The sequence below is a fragment of the Triticum aestivum genome, chromosome 5D (genome assembly GCF_018294505.1).
Source record: "Triticum aestivum cultivar Chinese Spring chromosome 5D, IWGSC CS RefSeq v2.1, whole genome shotgun sequence".
Taxonomy (NCBI): domain Eukaryota; kingdom Viridiplantae; phylum Streptophyta; class Magnoliopsida; order Poales; family Poaceae; genus Triticum; species Triticum aestivum.
The window spans coordinates 17,410,155-17,426,486 of NC_057808.1; positions in this window are offsets into that span (position 1 = coordinate 17,410,155).

Genomic DNA, 16,332 nt, shown 5'->3' on the forward strand with positions numbered 1-16,332 from the left:
AACACAAAACACAATTCACAACCTGCAAATACTGACAACCCTAAGCTCCTCCTGACAATTCACAACCTACCAGACTATTGGGCTGGGGGGGGGGGCAGTCCCCTCCTATTCCTCGGCGGCAGACAGCCGCCCCGTGAGACGATGTGAACAGCGAGGGAGAGGATGGCGGGGAAGCGTCGTCGGGCCAACTGCTTTTCTCCTCTTGCAGTTGGGTTCGATCGACGAAGACTCCACCGGCTCGCTCTGGCACGACACCCTCACAAACGGCACCCTGTAGATGCTCGATCCTTCAATCTCTGGTGGATGCTCCATCTGGGATCGATACTCCCACCATCGCTCCCACACGATCGGATTCAGTGATTCTGTTTGCTCCATGGCCCAGAGGAGCAGCTCTATGTACTCCAGCGCGACTCCCTTCGGGAGTATCGCCGCCTTTTCGCTCTCTTGCAGATATTTGGCCATGGATGTCGCCGTCGCTGCTAGTTGGTCCTTGTTGTCAAACCAAGACTGTATCTCCAACATCCTAGCTAGCTTCACAGGGTCGCCGTCTGCGATCCTCACGTATCGGTTGTACTCCTCCATCGATCTACTTCTCCACAGCACCTTCAATCGTCGACGGTGGTTTTTGAATGGAAGAGGAGAGGAGCAGCGCTGGTTTTGGATTAGAACGGTGTAAGTGCATCTAGTGCCCCTTAGTGATTTTGGTGTATTGAAGACTTATAGGTTAAGGGACTGGTGTGTTTGTGAGTGTACATAGGTCTATAAGTCTATGAGGAGTATGATATTTACAGAGAAAGTCGACCCCTAAAAATGAATATCTTCTACTGAAGACTTGGGATTTCTGAAGACTTACTCAAGACTTTGAAAGTGAAGAAATTGGTGTGACCTTGAAGACTTGGTATTCATTCGAGGAACATGAAGCATGAAGACTTTTGTTTTCGTAGTTTCATTTTCTCTTTCTTGAGTCATAGGAAACACCGTACTGTTAAAGGGGGTCGAGGAAATACTAAGGAAAAATTTCCATGTGATGCTCAACTCAAAATCCTACACCTACCAATCCCTTCGAGTGAAGCCATTGGAAATCTCATACAGTTCAGTCAATTTCTTGAGTGATAGAGACGAAGTTCTTCTGGTCGCTGAGGAATTTGTTCTGACTGAGGAGTTAGGAATTCGCCAGTGCGGATTGCCTACACAGTGAGTAACATGATAGCCCTGAGGAATTTGAGCCTAAAATTCTGACCGTTGCTGTGCTATGCGCCAGCTGTCCCAAAATATCTACCCACCTAACGGTCATATCATTGAAGGGCATTTATGTCTTATCATGTCAGACTCCTCCCTAGGCTATAAATAGCGGCCCCCTACAACCACTAGCTGGTTGGCTGCTCCGAGAGAAACTGACACTTGTCATTTGAGAGCATCCCATCCTCCGAGTACTTTCAGTGAAAATCATCAAGTGAGGAAAACCCAAACCCAAACACCTACAAACCCAAAGTGATTGAGCATCACTGAAGAGATTGATCCCGCGTGGATCCGACGCTTGTTACCTTTGAAGACTGTGCTTCTTCCAGGTGGTTAGGCTTCATGGTCTAGAGCATCCAAGAGGAAATTGTGGATCGCCGAGTGACCGAGTTTGTGAAGGTTTGGAAGTCACCTGAAGACTTACCATGAGTGATTGAGCGAGGTCTGTGTGACCTTAGCTCAAGGAGAATACGGTGAGGACTGTGTGTCCGGGACTGTGTGTCCTCAGGTTTAAATACCTAGCCACTCCAACCAGACGTACAACTGAGACAGTAGTTGGAACTGGTCTACCAAATCATTGTCTTCACCAAGCTTACTGGTTCTATTTCCTCAACTCTTTCATTTCCTCATAACTGTGTTGTGGGCTTGTTCATATCTGTTTGAAGACTTTGACTGAAGACTTTCTCAATTTCCTCAGCTCAATTTCTTCAGTCTGTTTGTCTTTATCCTGTGTTATCCTGTGTTTACGCTTTCTGTACTCTGTGCTTGTCTTCATTTCATCATGATCACCATGCTTGTGTTCTGTTATGTTTACATCTGAGTACTTATTCCGCTGCAAGTAGTTCTTCGCTTAGGAATTTCCTCACCCTGAAATTCCTCAGTGAAGAATTCATAAAAATCGCCTATTCACCCCCCCTCTAGTCGATATAACACACTTTCAATTGGTATCAGAGCAAGGTACTCCCTTGTTCTGTGTGATTCTGGTTTAACCGCCTGGAGTTTTAGTTATGTGGACCACAGGAATGAAGACCATGTCATGCCCCATCTTTGACGGTCACGAGTATCCCAAGTGGAAGGCCATGATGAAGAAGCGCCTCATGGCGATGAACATCGAGCTGTGGACCGTCACTGAGATTGGTCTTACCGATCTGTGCAAGATGGCGGAAGCTGATGACATTCGCAAGTATACTCTTCTCAACCTCATGGCGAAGGACGTCATTTGCTCCTGTCTGTCTCAAAATCAGTTTAGGAACATCATGCATCTCGATCATGCAAAGCTTATCTGGGACCGTCTCTCTGAGGTCTATGAAGGTCATCGAACCCATCATGATCCTTGGTTTGAGGACTTCAAGGAATCTCTCAAAGCGATGACATTCGAAGCAGAATCATCATCTTCTACACCATGCCTTATGGCAAAAGGTGCTAAGGTAACTGAATGCTACCTATCCGAGTCCAGTGATGATGAATCTAGTGATGAATTTGGACCCAGTTATGTCAAACTTGCTTCCCTTGCCACTAAACAACAAAGAGCTTTGGAAAAAGTTCTATACATGCTAAATAAGAGCGATGATATGTTGGGTGAAGTAATGGATCAGTCGAAAGCTTTGGCTGAAAGTCTTCAGAGACTTCAGTCTAAGTTTGACACCCTTCAAGGCCATCATAACACTCTCTTATCTGATCATGAGAAGCGTTCTTACGAAATTCTTCAAAGAAAGCAAGATCTTGAAAAGCTAAGAGTGAGTTATGAAGATCTTCAGAAGGAGCGCGATTCATTACTTGCTCAACAAATCAGCGCTTCCCAGGAAGAATTCATTCCTCCATGTTTGAAGTGCATTGAACGTGAATCTGATAATTCTTCACCTGAATGTTCAAATGCTTCTAATGCTACAAATTCTTCACCTGTCTCTGCTATCACTAATTCATCATCTGAGGACATTGCTAGTATCACTGATGATGTAGGGCTGAAGGAATTGTACATGACAGGCATGTACAAAAGCCTCAAAGGGCATCAGACTCTTTGTGATGTGCTTAAAAAGCAGATCCTCAACAGGAACCCTAGGAAAGAGGGTATTGCCTTTGAGAGGAAAATCAACGCTGATGGGACTTACTGGAAGCCTGAGCAGTATCCCAAAACCTCATGGGTTGCTGCAAAGGGACCTCCAGTAGATCCATCTACTCTATCTGGCTTTACATGTGAATCTCCTCATTCTGCTGATGAGTCATTTGACTCCAACTATAAACTGTTCAAAATTCAGAATGGTGAAGTATTTGCTAGATATGTTGGCACTAACTGCAGAAACGGTTCCCCTGTGAAGAAAATCTGGGTTCCCACAAGGTGCCTTGAAAGTCTTCAGGTGAATGTCATCATGAAACCACCTATGAAGAATAGGAACCCCAGATCAAATTCTTCATATGGATCCAAGTCCTCATACAGACCAAATTCCTCACGTGGTTCAAATTCCTCAAAAGGATCAAAGTCCTCATATGAACATCATCATGCTTTCATAAGTCCTCGAAGAATTTCTCTGCTTATTCATATGCTTACCCTAACTCCTCTTATGTGCAACGAAGTGGACTGGCTTCTATGCCACCTTTCTCATATGGAGGTTGCAGAGTGATGAACTCTTTGCCACCCCTTCAGATGTGGGTGGTGAAGAAAAAGAACTAATCTCTTATGCAGGGTCAGGTCTCCAGACATGCTTAAACGTCTAAAGAATTTGCTGGAGACCTGAAAATGCCTGAAAGGACGCAGGCTAATCATGAAGAAATGAATCCTCATTTCTCACGTCCTCATACTGCTTTATCTGTTCTATTTCTTGATGAAATTGATGTCATATTCTTCACTGATGAAGTATATGAGTTCGTAAGTTGCACTAATTGATCTGCAGGATGATCAACCCAAAGCCAATGAGTGGGTCCTCGATAGTGGATGTACAAATCACATGACTGGTGACAAGAATCTATTGATGGATGTTCCCTTATCACCATCGCATCTGAAGCATATCATCTTCGCTGACAAAGGCAGAAGTCAGGTATTGGGTCTAGGTAAGGTTGCGATCTCAAAGGATCGGCACATGGACAAAGTCATGCTTGTCGAGTCCTTAGGATACAACCTCATATCTGTCTCAATGCTTTGTGATCTTGATATGGTTGTTGTCTTTGGCAAGTATCGTTGTGTTGTGATCATGGAAGCTGACAATTCCAAAGGCTTCGAAGGCTTTAGGAGAGGAGACTTGTATATTGTTGATTTCTCTACAGGACCTCAACCAGCTGTATGTCTACTTGCAAAAGCTTCAGAAGGCTGGCTATGGCATCGACGACTTGGTCATGCTGGCATGAGGAATCTGCACACGCTCGCGAAGAAGAAGCATGTCATTGGCATTGAGAATGTCAAATTCCTCACGGATCACTTGTGTGGAGCCTGCGAAGCTGGAAAGATGACCAAGGCCAAACATCCAGCGAAGACAATCATGACTAACACTCGACCATTTGAATTGATTCACATGGATCTCTTTGGTCCTAATCATTATTCAGTAGTTACAAATTATGCATCTCTATATGGCTTTATTATTGTTGATGATTACTCTCGTTACACGTGGGTGCATATTGTCACTTACAAACATGAGGTGCAGGAAGTCTTCAAACGATTTTCCTCGAGGGCTTCAACTAACTTTGGTGTGAAGATCAAGTACATTAGAAGTGACAATGGAACCGAGTTCAAGAATTCTGGTCTTGATGACTATCTTGATGAACTTGGTATTACTCATGAGTTATCTGCTCCTTATACTCCTCAGCAGAATGGCGTCGTGGAGCGCAAGAACAGGACTCCTGTTGAGATGGCTCGCACTATGCTTGATGAGTACAAGACGCCTCGTCGTTTCTGGATTGAGGCAATTGATACTGCGTGCCACATCATCAATAGGGTATATCTTCACAAATTCTTCAAGAAGACTTATTATGAACTCCTCACTGACAAGAAACCCAATGTGAGTTATTTCAAAGTCTTCGGTGCTAAATGTTGGATTAGAGATCCCCATCACAACTCAAAATTTGCACCAAAAGCACATGAGGGTTTTATGCTTGGTTACGGAAAGGACTCTCACACCTACAAAGTCTTCAACAACGTTCTCCACAAAGTTGTTGAAACTGTAGATGTGCGGTTCGATGAAACTAATGGCTCGCAAAGAGAGCACCTACCTTTTGTGTTGGATGAACAGTCACCTGAGGAAACTATCAAGTTCAAGGCTACGGAGGATGTCATTCCTACCGAAGAATCTATTGAAGAAATCATTCCAGAATGTGAAGAAGGTCATGCTGATGCACCTGAAGAAAATGGTGCTGAAGAAAATGCTGATCAAATCCCTCAACGACAACCCGCTCATCCTCGCGTTGCAAACGAAGTGCAAATTGAGAAAATCATCAGCGACATCAACATTCCAGGTCCTTTCACATGCTCAAGAGCTTCACATTTGTCTAACTTTTGTGGACACTTTGCTTTCGTCTCTATCACAGAGCCCACTAAGGTAGATGAAGCACTTCTGGAGCCTGAGTGGATTCAAGCTATGCAAGAAGAACTACATCAATTCGAGCTCAACAACGTCTGGGAACTGGTCAATCGTCCAGATCCTCGCAAGCACAATATCATTGGCACAAAGTGGATCTACCGCAACAAGCAAGATGAAAATGGCCTTGTGGTGAGGAATAAGGCAGGGCTTGTAGCTCAAGGCTACACACAGGTTGAAGGAATTGATTTCGATGAAACTTTTGCACCTGTTGCTAGACTTGAGGCTATTCGCATATACTTGCTTATGCTAACCATCATGATATCACTCTATATCAAATGGATGTGAAAAGTTCATTCCTCAATGGTAAGCTTGAGGAAGAAGTATATGTTGCTCAACCCCCAGGTTTTGAAGATCCAAAGCATCCTGACAAAGTCTTCAGACTCAATAAGGCCCTCTATGGCCTCAAGCAGGCCCCTCGGGCGTGGTATGATACTTTGAAGGAATTCCTCATGAAGAAAGGCTTCAAACTCGGTTCACTCAACCCAACTCTTTTCACTAAATCTTATGATGGTGAATTGTTTGTGTGCCAAATATATGTTGATGATATCATTTTTGGCTGTACTGACCAACATTACAGTTATGAATTTGCCTATATGATGAGTGAAGAATATCAAATGTCTATGATGGGAGAATTTAAATTCTTCTTAGGTCTTCAAATTCGTCAACAGCGCAATGACATATTTATATCTCAGGAGAAATACCTCAAGGACGTATTGAGGAAATTCAGCATGAAAGATTGCAAAGGGGTCAAAATTCCTATGCCCACAAATGGCCACCTATGCACTAATGAGAATGGTACCGACTTCGATCAAAAGGTATACCGCTCCATGATTGGCTCTTTATTGTATCTATGTGCATCTAGGCCAGATATTATGCTTAGTGTCTGCATGTGTGCCCGATTTCAAGCTACACCGAAGGAATCACACCATAAGGCTGTGAAACATATTCTTCGATATCTAGCTCACACACCAACACTTGGATTATGGTACCCCAAGGGCTAGGCTTTTGATCTCATGGGATATTCAGACTTTGACTATGCTGGTGATCGTGTGGACCGCAAGTCAACATCAGGCACATGCCATTTCCTCGGACGATCTTTGGTCTGTTGGTCCTCGAAGAAACAGAACTGCGTATCACTGTCTACTGCTGAAGCTGAGTATATTGCTGCTGGTTCTTGCTGCGCTCAATTGCTGTGGATGAAGCAAACTCTCAAGGACTACGGTGTCAACATGAAGAATGTGCCTCTCTACTGTGACAATGAGAGAGCGCAATCAAGATTGCTCACAACCCAGTTCAGCACTCGAAGACAAAGCACATTCAAATTCGTCATCATTTTCTTCGTGATCATGTGTGGAAGGGCGACATCTCTACTGAGCATGTACGGACTGAAGAACAGCTAGCCAATATCTTCACAAAGCCCTTGGATGAGAAGAGATTTAGCAAGTTGAGGTGTGAGCTAAATATCCTAGAATCTTCGAATGTTCTTTGAAAAGGACACTCATCCTAACACTTATGCAAAATTGATGACTTTGATGTGCAACACATGAAGAAACATTTTTCTTCAATCAATGAAGACTAACACTCTAAGTGTGAAGAAATTAACGAAGAATTTGATTCTCAGAACCCTACGACAATTGTACACGGTGTCCGAAATCATCATTCTTACACGGTGGGTCACGCCACCACCAAAAGTCGAAAATCTTCAATTTGAGTTTTTTCCTCAGTTGTTCATTTTCTTCAACTTTGCATTGTCTTCACTATTTCCGTCGTTTTTCTTCGTTGGCTATATATATATATATATATATATATATATATATATATATATATATATGAGTTTATGTCCTTTACAGCATTCACTTATTGCTATTTCTTCAAGTTGCCTTTTCTACTAAGTGAATGTGATCGGACCCTTCCCCCTCTATGCTAAACTCAACCTAGACTATCACAAATTCTTCATGTGCGTTCTATTTGAATCTCATTCAAAATCTTCACTCTGTGTCCTTGTCAGCTGAAGAATTTGCGAACGGAACTTTAAAACTTATCTTATCTCAATTTTTGGCTGTTGCCACCTAAACCATTCCACATTCCACGATAATACTTATCTATTCACCCACGATCTCACACGATCGCCACCTCTCAGTACGTGGGTGACACATGTCAAGCGAATGAGAAGGGCCAGGGGCACGTGAGGGAGTCCTGGACTAAGGGGTCCTCGGGCGTCCGACATGTTACCATGGGCCGGACTAGTGGGCTGTGATGACATGAAGGCCGAAGACTCTACCCGCGTCCGGATTGGACTCTCCTTGGCGTGGAAGGCAAGCATGGAGATCATCTATTAAGATTCCTTTCTATGTAACCGACTCTATGTAACCCTAGATCCCTCCGGTGTCTATATAAACCGGAGGGTGTAGTCCGGATAGGATATATTCATTACCGTAGTCACACAGGCTAGACTTCTAGGGTTTAGCCATTATGATCTCGTGGTAGATCAACTCTTGTAACACTCATATTCATCAAGATCAATCAAGCAAGAAGTAGGGTATTACTTCCATAGAGAGGGACCGAACCTGGGTAAACATTGTGTCCCCCGCCTCCTGTTACCATCGTTCCTAGATGCACAGTTCGGGACCCCCTACCCGAGATCCGCCGGTTTTGACACCTACATTGGTGCTTTCATTGAGAGTTCCACTGTGTCGTCGACGAATGGTTCGATGGCCGCTTCAATCGTCGATAGTGACGCCGTCCAAGGAGAAACCCTCCTCCCGGACAGATCTTTGTGTTCGGCGGCTTCGTACTGCGGGCCAACTCGCTTGGCCATCTGGAGCAGATCGATAGCTACACCCCTGGCCATCAGGTCAGATTCGGAAGCTTGAACTACGTCGCAGACGTCCGCGGAGACTTGATCTTTGACGGATTCGAGACCGCGACGATCGCTCCCCCTCGTCCCAATGAACATGACTTAAATCGGTCATCGGATCACATCCAGGAGATGGTTCCTGTTGCTGCAACGGCCTTAGAACCGGAGCAGGTCGAGCCATCTGAGACCACAGAGTCCGCGGTGTTGGAGCCGCACACAGACTCGACACCCTGCAATATTCGCGTCAACGGAACTCCGGACTCGTCTCTGGCTATAAGTTCCGGACCATGTACGCCTGCAGACACCGAGCTGGATCGGTTGTCGATTTTCAAATTTAGCGCCGCAGACATATTCCAGCACTCACCTTTGGGTGATGTGCTAGACTCTTTAAAGAATTTGTCCTTGGAGAAGGACTCACTACCGAACTATGCTCAGTTCGAGCTAGAGGCTGATGATGGGGAATTTTGCTTCCCACCCGCCACCCACTTTATAGCCACTGTCGATGACCTAACCGACGTGCTTGATTATGGCTCCGAAGACATCGACGGTATGGACGACGATGCCGACAAGGAGCAAGGCCAAGACCCGCCATTCACTGGACGTTGGACGACCACCTCTTCATACGATGTGTACATGGTTGACACACCTAAAAAAACTAGCGACGACGACAAAGAAGATCCAGTTGCGAATAAACCTTTTGAGACACAGTCCAAGCGCCAGCGCCCTAAACGCCGTTCTAAGCCTCGTCGCTCAAAAGATGGCAACACTGGCACCGGAGAAAATAGTACTCCGGCTGACGCCGAAAACGATGAAGACCCTATTGGAGCTGCATCCGAACAGGAGGAACAAGACAACGGGCAAGTTAACCCTGATAAACAGGCCATGCCCAATGACCCGGATGACGATAGTTATCGTCCAGTCTCCGAGGATGAGGAGAGCCTTGGCAACGAGGATTTCATCGTGCCTGAGGCACCCCTCGAGCAGGAGCGCTTCAAGCGCCAGCTAATAGCTACTGCAAGAAGCCTGAAGAAAAAGCAGCAGCAGCTCCAAGCCGATCAAGACCTACTCATTGACAGATGGACCGATGTCCTGGCAGCCGAAGAACACGGCCCCAAGCGCCCAGCCAAGAGTTACCCAAAGCGCAGACTGCTACCTCAGTTCGATGAGGAGGCACCAGATCCCATACCTCCCTTGTGTAATGCGGAATGACCACCACGCGGTTGGGATAGTGCGGCGGACCGATCACCTCGCGGTCGAGATAAAACGACAACTCAGGCTGAACAACAGCCCGCCCCACCGCATCGTAAAAACAGGGACAGAACAACTCGGGACCATACATACGACCTTCGGCAGGACCTTTACAGTAGAGCAGGACACACCAGATCAATCTACGGATCGCGAGGACGCTTCCCAACTCGGGATGACGGCTACCTATTCGGACATGACAAACCCAGTCACGCCCGGGCCGATAACCTCAGACGGACTTCATCGGAGGTGCACCGTGACGCGGCCCGATAGAGGCGCCGCACACCCTCTCTGCTTCACAGATGAAGTACTGGATCACGAATTCCCCGAGGGGTTCAAGCCCGTCAATATTGAATCATACGACGGCACAACCGATCCCGCAGTGTGGATCGAAGATTTTATTCTCCACATCCATATGGCCCAAGGAGACGACCTCCATGCCATCAAATACATCCAACTAAAATTAGAAGGGCCAGCTAGACACTGGCTGAATAGCCTGCCTGAAAATTCTATCGGCAGCTGGGACGACTTGGAAGAAGCTTTTCTCGACAACTTCCAAGGCACTTATGTCCGGCCACTAGATGCCGATGACTTAAGTCATACAGTTCAACAACCTGGAGAATCAGCCAGAAAATTCTGGACTAGGTTCCTAACCAAAAAGAACCAAATCGTTGACTGTCCGGATGCCGAAGCCCTAGCGGCCTTCAAACACAGCATCCGTGACGAATGGCTCGCCCACCACCTCGGCCAAGAAAAGCCGAAGTCTATGGCAGCCCTCACAGCACTCATGACCCGCTTTTGCGCGGGTGAAGATAGTTGGCTGGCTCGTAGTAAAAACACAGCCAACAAGGCAGGCCCCTCAAAGGCCAAGAACGGCACCGGCAAGATTCGGCGCAATAGACACAAACGCCGAAGTAATGGCGATAACACCGATGACACTGCAGTTCACGCTGGATTCAGTGGCTCCAAGCCTGGCCAGCGAAAGAAACCTTATAAAAGGAACAGCGAGGGACCATCCAGCTTGGACCGCATACTCGATCATCCGTGCCAGATACATGGCACCCCAGGCAAACAAGCCAATCTGTGACGCCCTGAGACCGATGCTCCAGATGCCTTCCTTTGATCTCGTTGTCTTTTGTGTGTTTCAACTGTTTGTTGCCATGATTGATGAGTGCCATTGTCATATTTTGCTTCTTGCATCATGTTCATCATTTGGTTATATTGCATTGCCATGCCCATCATTGTCATATTGCATTTGTGCCTCTTGTCGTGCTTGCTTGCCTATGCATTTGTCCCATGCATCATCACCTTCTCCTTTTCCTTCTACTTCCTTTCTTTTTGCAAGTGCTACATTTTTCCCTTCTCCATTAATGTTCATCTTTTCCCTACACATATTAGGCCATGCCTGCACCCTCCCTGCCAAATTTCATCTTATTTGGACCTGGTTTGGTTGGGGTAAAAAATGCCTCAAGTTTGAATCTAATTCAAACTTGGAATATTTTTCTTCCTCTAAAAATGTCCAAACCATTCTTAAAATTACGTGCATTAATCTAGGGGCATGGGGATATTTTCATATCTCTCACACCCCTCCCCAATCCCCCTGTGCATTTTGCTCCTTATTTATGTTTGAGGAAGGAGAGCAGCAGTAGCAGCAGCCCAGTAGCGCAGCAGCAGTGCGGCCTAGCCGAGCCACAACCCAGCCCGCCAACTACCTCGCCCTCTGGTAATTCCACCTCCACGCAGCACATTTTCACCCTGGGCCCGCCTGTCAACCTGGGAGCTCCTAGTCGACGCGCGTTGCGTCCGATTTCCACGCGCCGCACAGGGGACAGCCCCTGACTGGGCCGGCCCATTGGCGGGGCTAGCTGGCGCGATTACTGTAGCGCGACAGTGCAGCGTAAAAACATCACCAAAAAAGCAGCAGCGCTCGCGCGTGGGATCGAACTGACGACTACTCGATGGTGAATGTCGTTGCATGCCACTAGACATGATGACCATTCATGACTTTCAAGCACCACTAAACTCTAAAACATATATGCAGCGGCAGATCGAACAGTTTTAGAACGTTTTCGAACATTTTCTTGAAAAATATGATTTAAAAAAATCCGAACAGTTTCAGAAAAATGCGAACAAATTTTGAAAGTCCAAAAAGTTTTTGAACATGTGAACAAATTTTCAAATTTGTTATCTATTCTTGAAATTGCGAACAAATTTTGAAAACCACGAACATATTTTGAAACTCCCGAACATTTTTTGAATTTGTGAACAAAATTTGAAAAACAGGAAGATTTTTTTGAAATTTGGAACAAAAAATTTGAAACCACGAACATTTTTTGAATTTGTGAACAAAATATGAAAAACAGGAACATTTTTTGAATTTGTGAACAAAATTTGAAAAATAGGAACATTTTTGAAATTTGGAACAAATTTTTTGAAACCGCGAACATTTTTTTGAAACATGAACATTTTTCGAATTTATGAACAAATTTTGAAAACCAGGGACATTTTTTGAAATTTTGAATAATATTTGAAATTTGCAAAAAAATTGAAAAAGAAAAATAAACTTGAAAAGAAAAATAGGAAAACAAAATGAAAAAGAAAGAAACAGAAAAAAGAAAAGAAAAAACAAAAAAAAGAGAAATAGAAAAAGGAAAACGAAAAATAAACTGAAAAAGAAAAAGCCGGTTCAGGAACCTTCTAGAAGATTCCAAAAACCGGAAAAAACCGTCTGGGAACTCTAGAAGGTTCCCAAAACTGGAAACGCTGCAAACACGTTAAATGGGCCGGGCCGTGACATCGCTCGATGGCCAGGTTTGTGCGAAAGGGCGACACTTTGACGCAACGAGCGTCCAATAGGAAATTCCCCTGCGCTGTGCGAAGCGTCGACAACTTGCCGCAACGAGCGGCAAGTAGGATTTTCCCAATTTCTGCTCTGTTTTCCCTTTACTATGCACACACACACTCAGCGCTCACTCGGGCCAAGTCCTCCTGGGCCGCTGCAGGTTGCTGCAATCCGGCCCGTGCCTATATTTTTCCCAGTCTGTGTATTTTAGCATTTTCCAGTGCATGCATATTTACAGGAAATGCCACTGTTTTGTATTGTTAATAACTAAATATAAATATGCATGCATCCAAATTAGACAAACTATATATGTAAAATGCTTAGAATTTTATCTAGTTTCACAATATGCTACTTTCATCCTTGTTAAAATGTTAAAAATGCTGTTTGATTAATTTGCTCATATGCCATGCTAAAATGTTTTTATTTCATAACTAAATAACCGTAGCTCCGAATTTAATTGTCTTTATATGTAATTGGGGTAGAAAAATGCATAGTTTAACATTGTGACATTACTTTGCATGTTTAACAACTCTAAAATATGGTTTAGGGCAGAACTGTACCAAATCTAAAAAATGCACATGAGGATTTTCCGGATTTGTTGTTTGTTATATCCAGCCCCATTTAAATTGCTTAGGTAGTATAGTTTTGTTATGTTTCACCTCTTGCCATGTTTAATAACATTTAATATTGTTGGGTACATTAACGAGAGAGAACTAAATAATTGATGTGGTGTTTCGTCAATATGCAACTTGTTGCACATTGAGGTCCACTTAACTTGTAGTATTGTTTGTTGCACTTTGCCATGCTTTTAAACCGGATATGCATCATACTTGGTTGTGCATCATGCCATGTTTATGTGATGGTTGTTTACTATGTTGTTTGTTTCTTTCCGGTTGCGCTTCTCCTTGATAGTTCCAGTTATGTTGCGTTTGTGAGGATTCGTTCGACTACGTCGTTTGTCTTCTTCATGGGCTCGTTCTTCTTCCTAGCGGGATTTCAGGCAAGATGACCATACCCTCGATATCACTTCTATCTTTGCTCGCTAGTTGTTCGCTCTATCGCTATGATGCGCGACCTATCACTTGTTTATCATGCCTCCCATATTGCCATGTCAAGCCTCTAACCCACCTTCCTAGCAAACCGTTGTTTGGCTATGTTACCGCTTTTGCTCAGCCCCTCTTATAGCGTTGTTAGTTGCAGGTGAAGTTGAAGATTGCTCCATGTTGGAACATGTTTATGTTGGGATATCACAATATCTCTTATTAATTATTGCATCTATATACATGGTAAAGGGTGGAAGGCTCGGCCTTTTGCCTGGTGTTTTGTTCCACTCTTGCCCCCCTAGTTTCCGTCATACCGGTGTTATGTTCCTTGATTTTGTGTTCCTTACGCGGTTGGGGATTTATGGGACCCCCTTGACAGTTCGCTTTGAATAAAACTCCTCCAGCAAGGCCCAACCTTGGTTTTACCATTTGTCACCTAAGCCTTTTCCCTTGGGTGCCGCAGACTCATGGGTCATCTTTATTTTAAACCCCCCCGGGCCAGTGCTCCTCTGAGCGTTGGTCCGAACTAGAGTCCTTTGCAGCGCCACCTCGGGGAAACTTGAGGGCTGGTTTTAGTTGTACAGAGTGCTCATCCGGTGTGCCCTGAGAACGAGATATGTGCAGCTCCTATCAGGATTTGTGGGCACAGTCGGGTGGTCTTGCTGGTCTTGTTTTACCATTGTCGAAAGTCCTGTAACCGGGATCCCGAGCCTGATAGGGTTTTCCCGGGAGAAGGAATATCGTTCGTTGACCGTGAGAGCTTGTGATGGGCTAAGTTGGGACACCCCTGCAGGGTATAAACTTTCGAAAGTCGTGCCCGCGGTTATGTGGTAGATGGGAATTTGTTAATGTCCGGTTGTAGAGAACTTGACACTTGACTTAATTAAAATGCATCAACCGCGTGTGTAGCCGTGATGGTCTCTTTTCGGCGGAGTCCGGGAAGTGAACACGGTCTTGTGTTATGCTTGGACGTAAGTAGTTTCAGGATCACTTCTTGATCTTCTAGCTTCTCGACCGTTGCGTTGCTTCTCTTCTCGCTCTTATTTGCGTATGTTAGCCACCATATTTGCTTAGCGCTTGCTGCAGCTCCACCTCATTACCCTATCCTACCCATAAGCTTAAATAGTCTTGATCTCGCGGGTGTGGGATTGCTGAGTCCTCGTGACTCACGGATACTTCCAAACAGTTGCATGTGCCGATGATACCAGTGCAGGTGATGCTACCGAACTCAAGTGGAAGTTCGACGAGGACCGCGGTCGTTACTATGTTTCGTTTCACGATGATCAGTAGTGGTGCCCAGTTGGGACGATCGGGGATCTAACATTTGGGGTTGTCTTCTTTTATTTTGGTTCCGTAGTCGGACCTTGATTGTACTCTGGATGATGTATGTTTAACTTGTTATTTGTGTGAAGTGGCGATTGTAAGCCAACTCTTTATCCCTTTCTTATTCAGGACATGGGATTGTGTGAAGATTACCCCTCTTGCAACAAAACCAGCATGCGGTTATGCCTCCAAGTCATGCCTCGACACATGGGAGATATAGCCGCATCGTGGGTGTTACACAATCATACCAACAGAGATTGCTGGGTTTTCAAACAAGCCAGCAAGTCAAAAACCGAGAACAAGGAAATGGGATCACAAAGCGAGGACGACGACGAAGAGCCCCGACAGCCGAACACTGAGCGGCAAAAGAAATTCCCCCCTCAGGTCAAAATGGTGAACATGATATATGCTACACACATACCCAAAAGGGAGCGCAAGCGCGCACTCAGGGACGTCTACGCGATAGAGCCAGTCGCCCCAAAATTCAATCCGTGGTCGTCATTTTCGATCACCTTTGACCGATGTGACCACCCAACTAGTATCCGTCATGGCGGATCGGCCGCACTGGTCCTTGACCCAATCATCGACGGATTTCACCTCACACGAGTCCTCATGGACGGTGGTAGCAGCCTCAACCTGCTCTATCAGGATACAGTGAGGAAGATGGGCATTAATCCCTCACGAATCAAACCCACAAGGACTACCTTTAAAGGAGTCATACCAGGCGTAGAGGCCCGTTGTACGGGCTCAGTCACGCTGGAGGTGGTCTTCGGTTCTCCGGACAACTTCCGAAGCGAGGAGTTAATCTTCGATATCGTCCCCTTCCGCAGCGGCTACCACGCACTGCTCGAACGAACCGTGTTTGCTAGATTCAACGAAGTGCCACACTACGCTTATCTCAAGCTCAAGATGCCCGGTCCACGCGGCGTCATAACAGTTAATGGAAACGCGGAACGCTCCCTCCGTACTGAGGAGCACACAGCCGCCCTAGCAGCAGAAGTACAAAACGGCCTTCTCAAGCAGAACTATAATCCGGCTGCCAAACCCTCGGACATCATTAAGAAGGTCCGGACTACACTGCAACAGGACAGCTCAGCTCGTAAAGAGCTTGAGTAGCAATTCGGCCTCCGCCCCACGCGTACATAATTACGCGCCCAAACAATTTGGACGGAGGCATAGCTTGCTCGCGATCCACAGTGCGGCTCGACCGACCCCAGG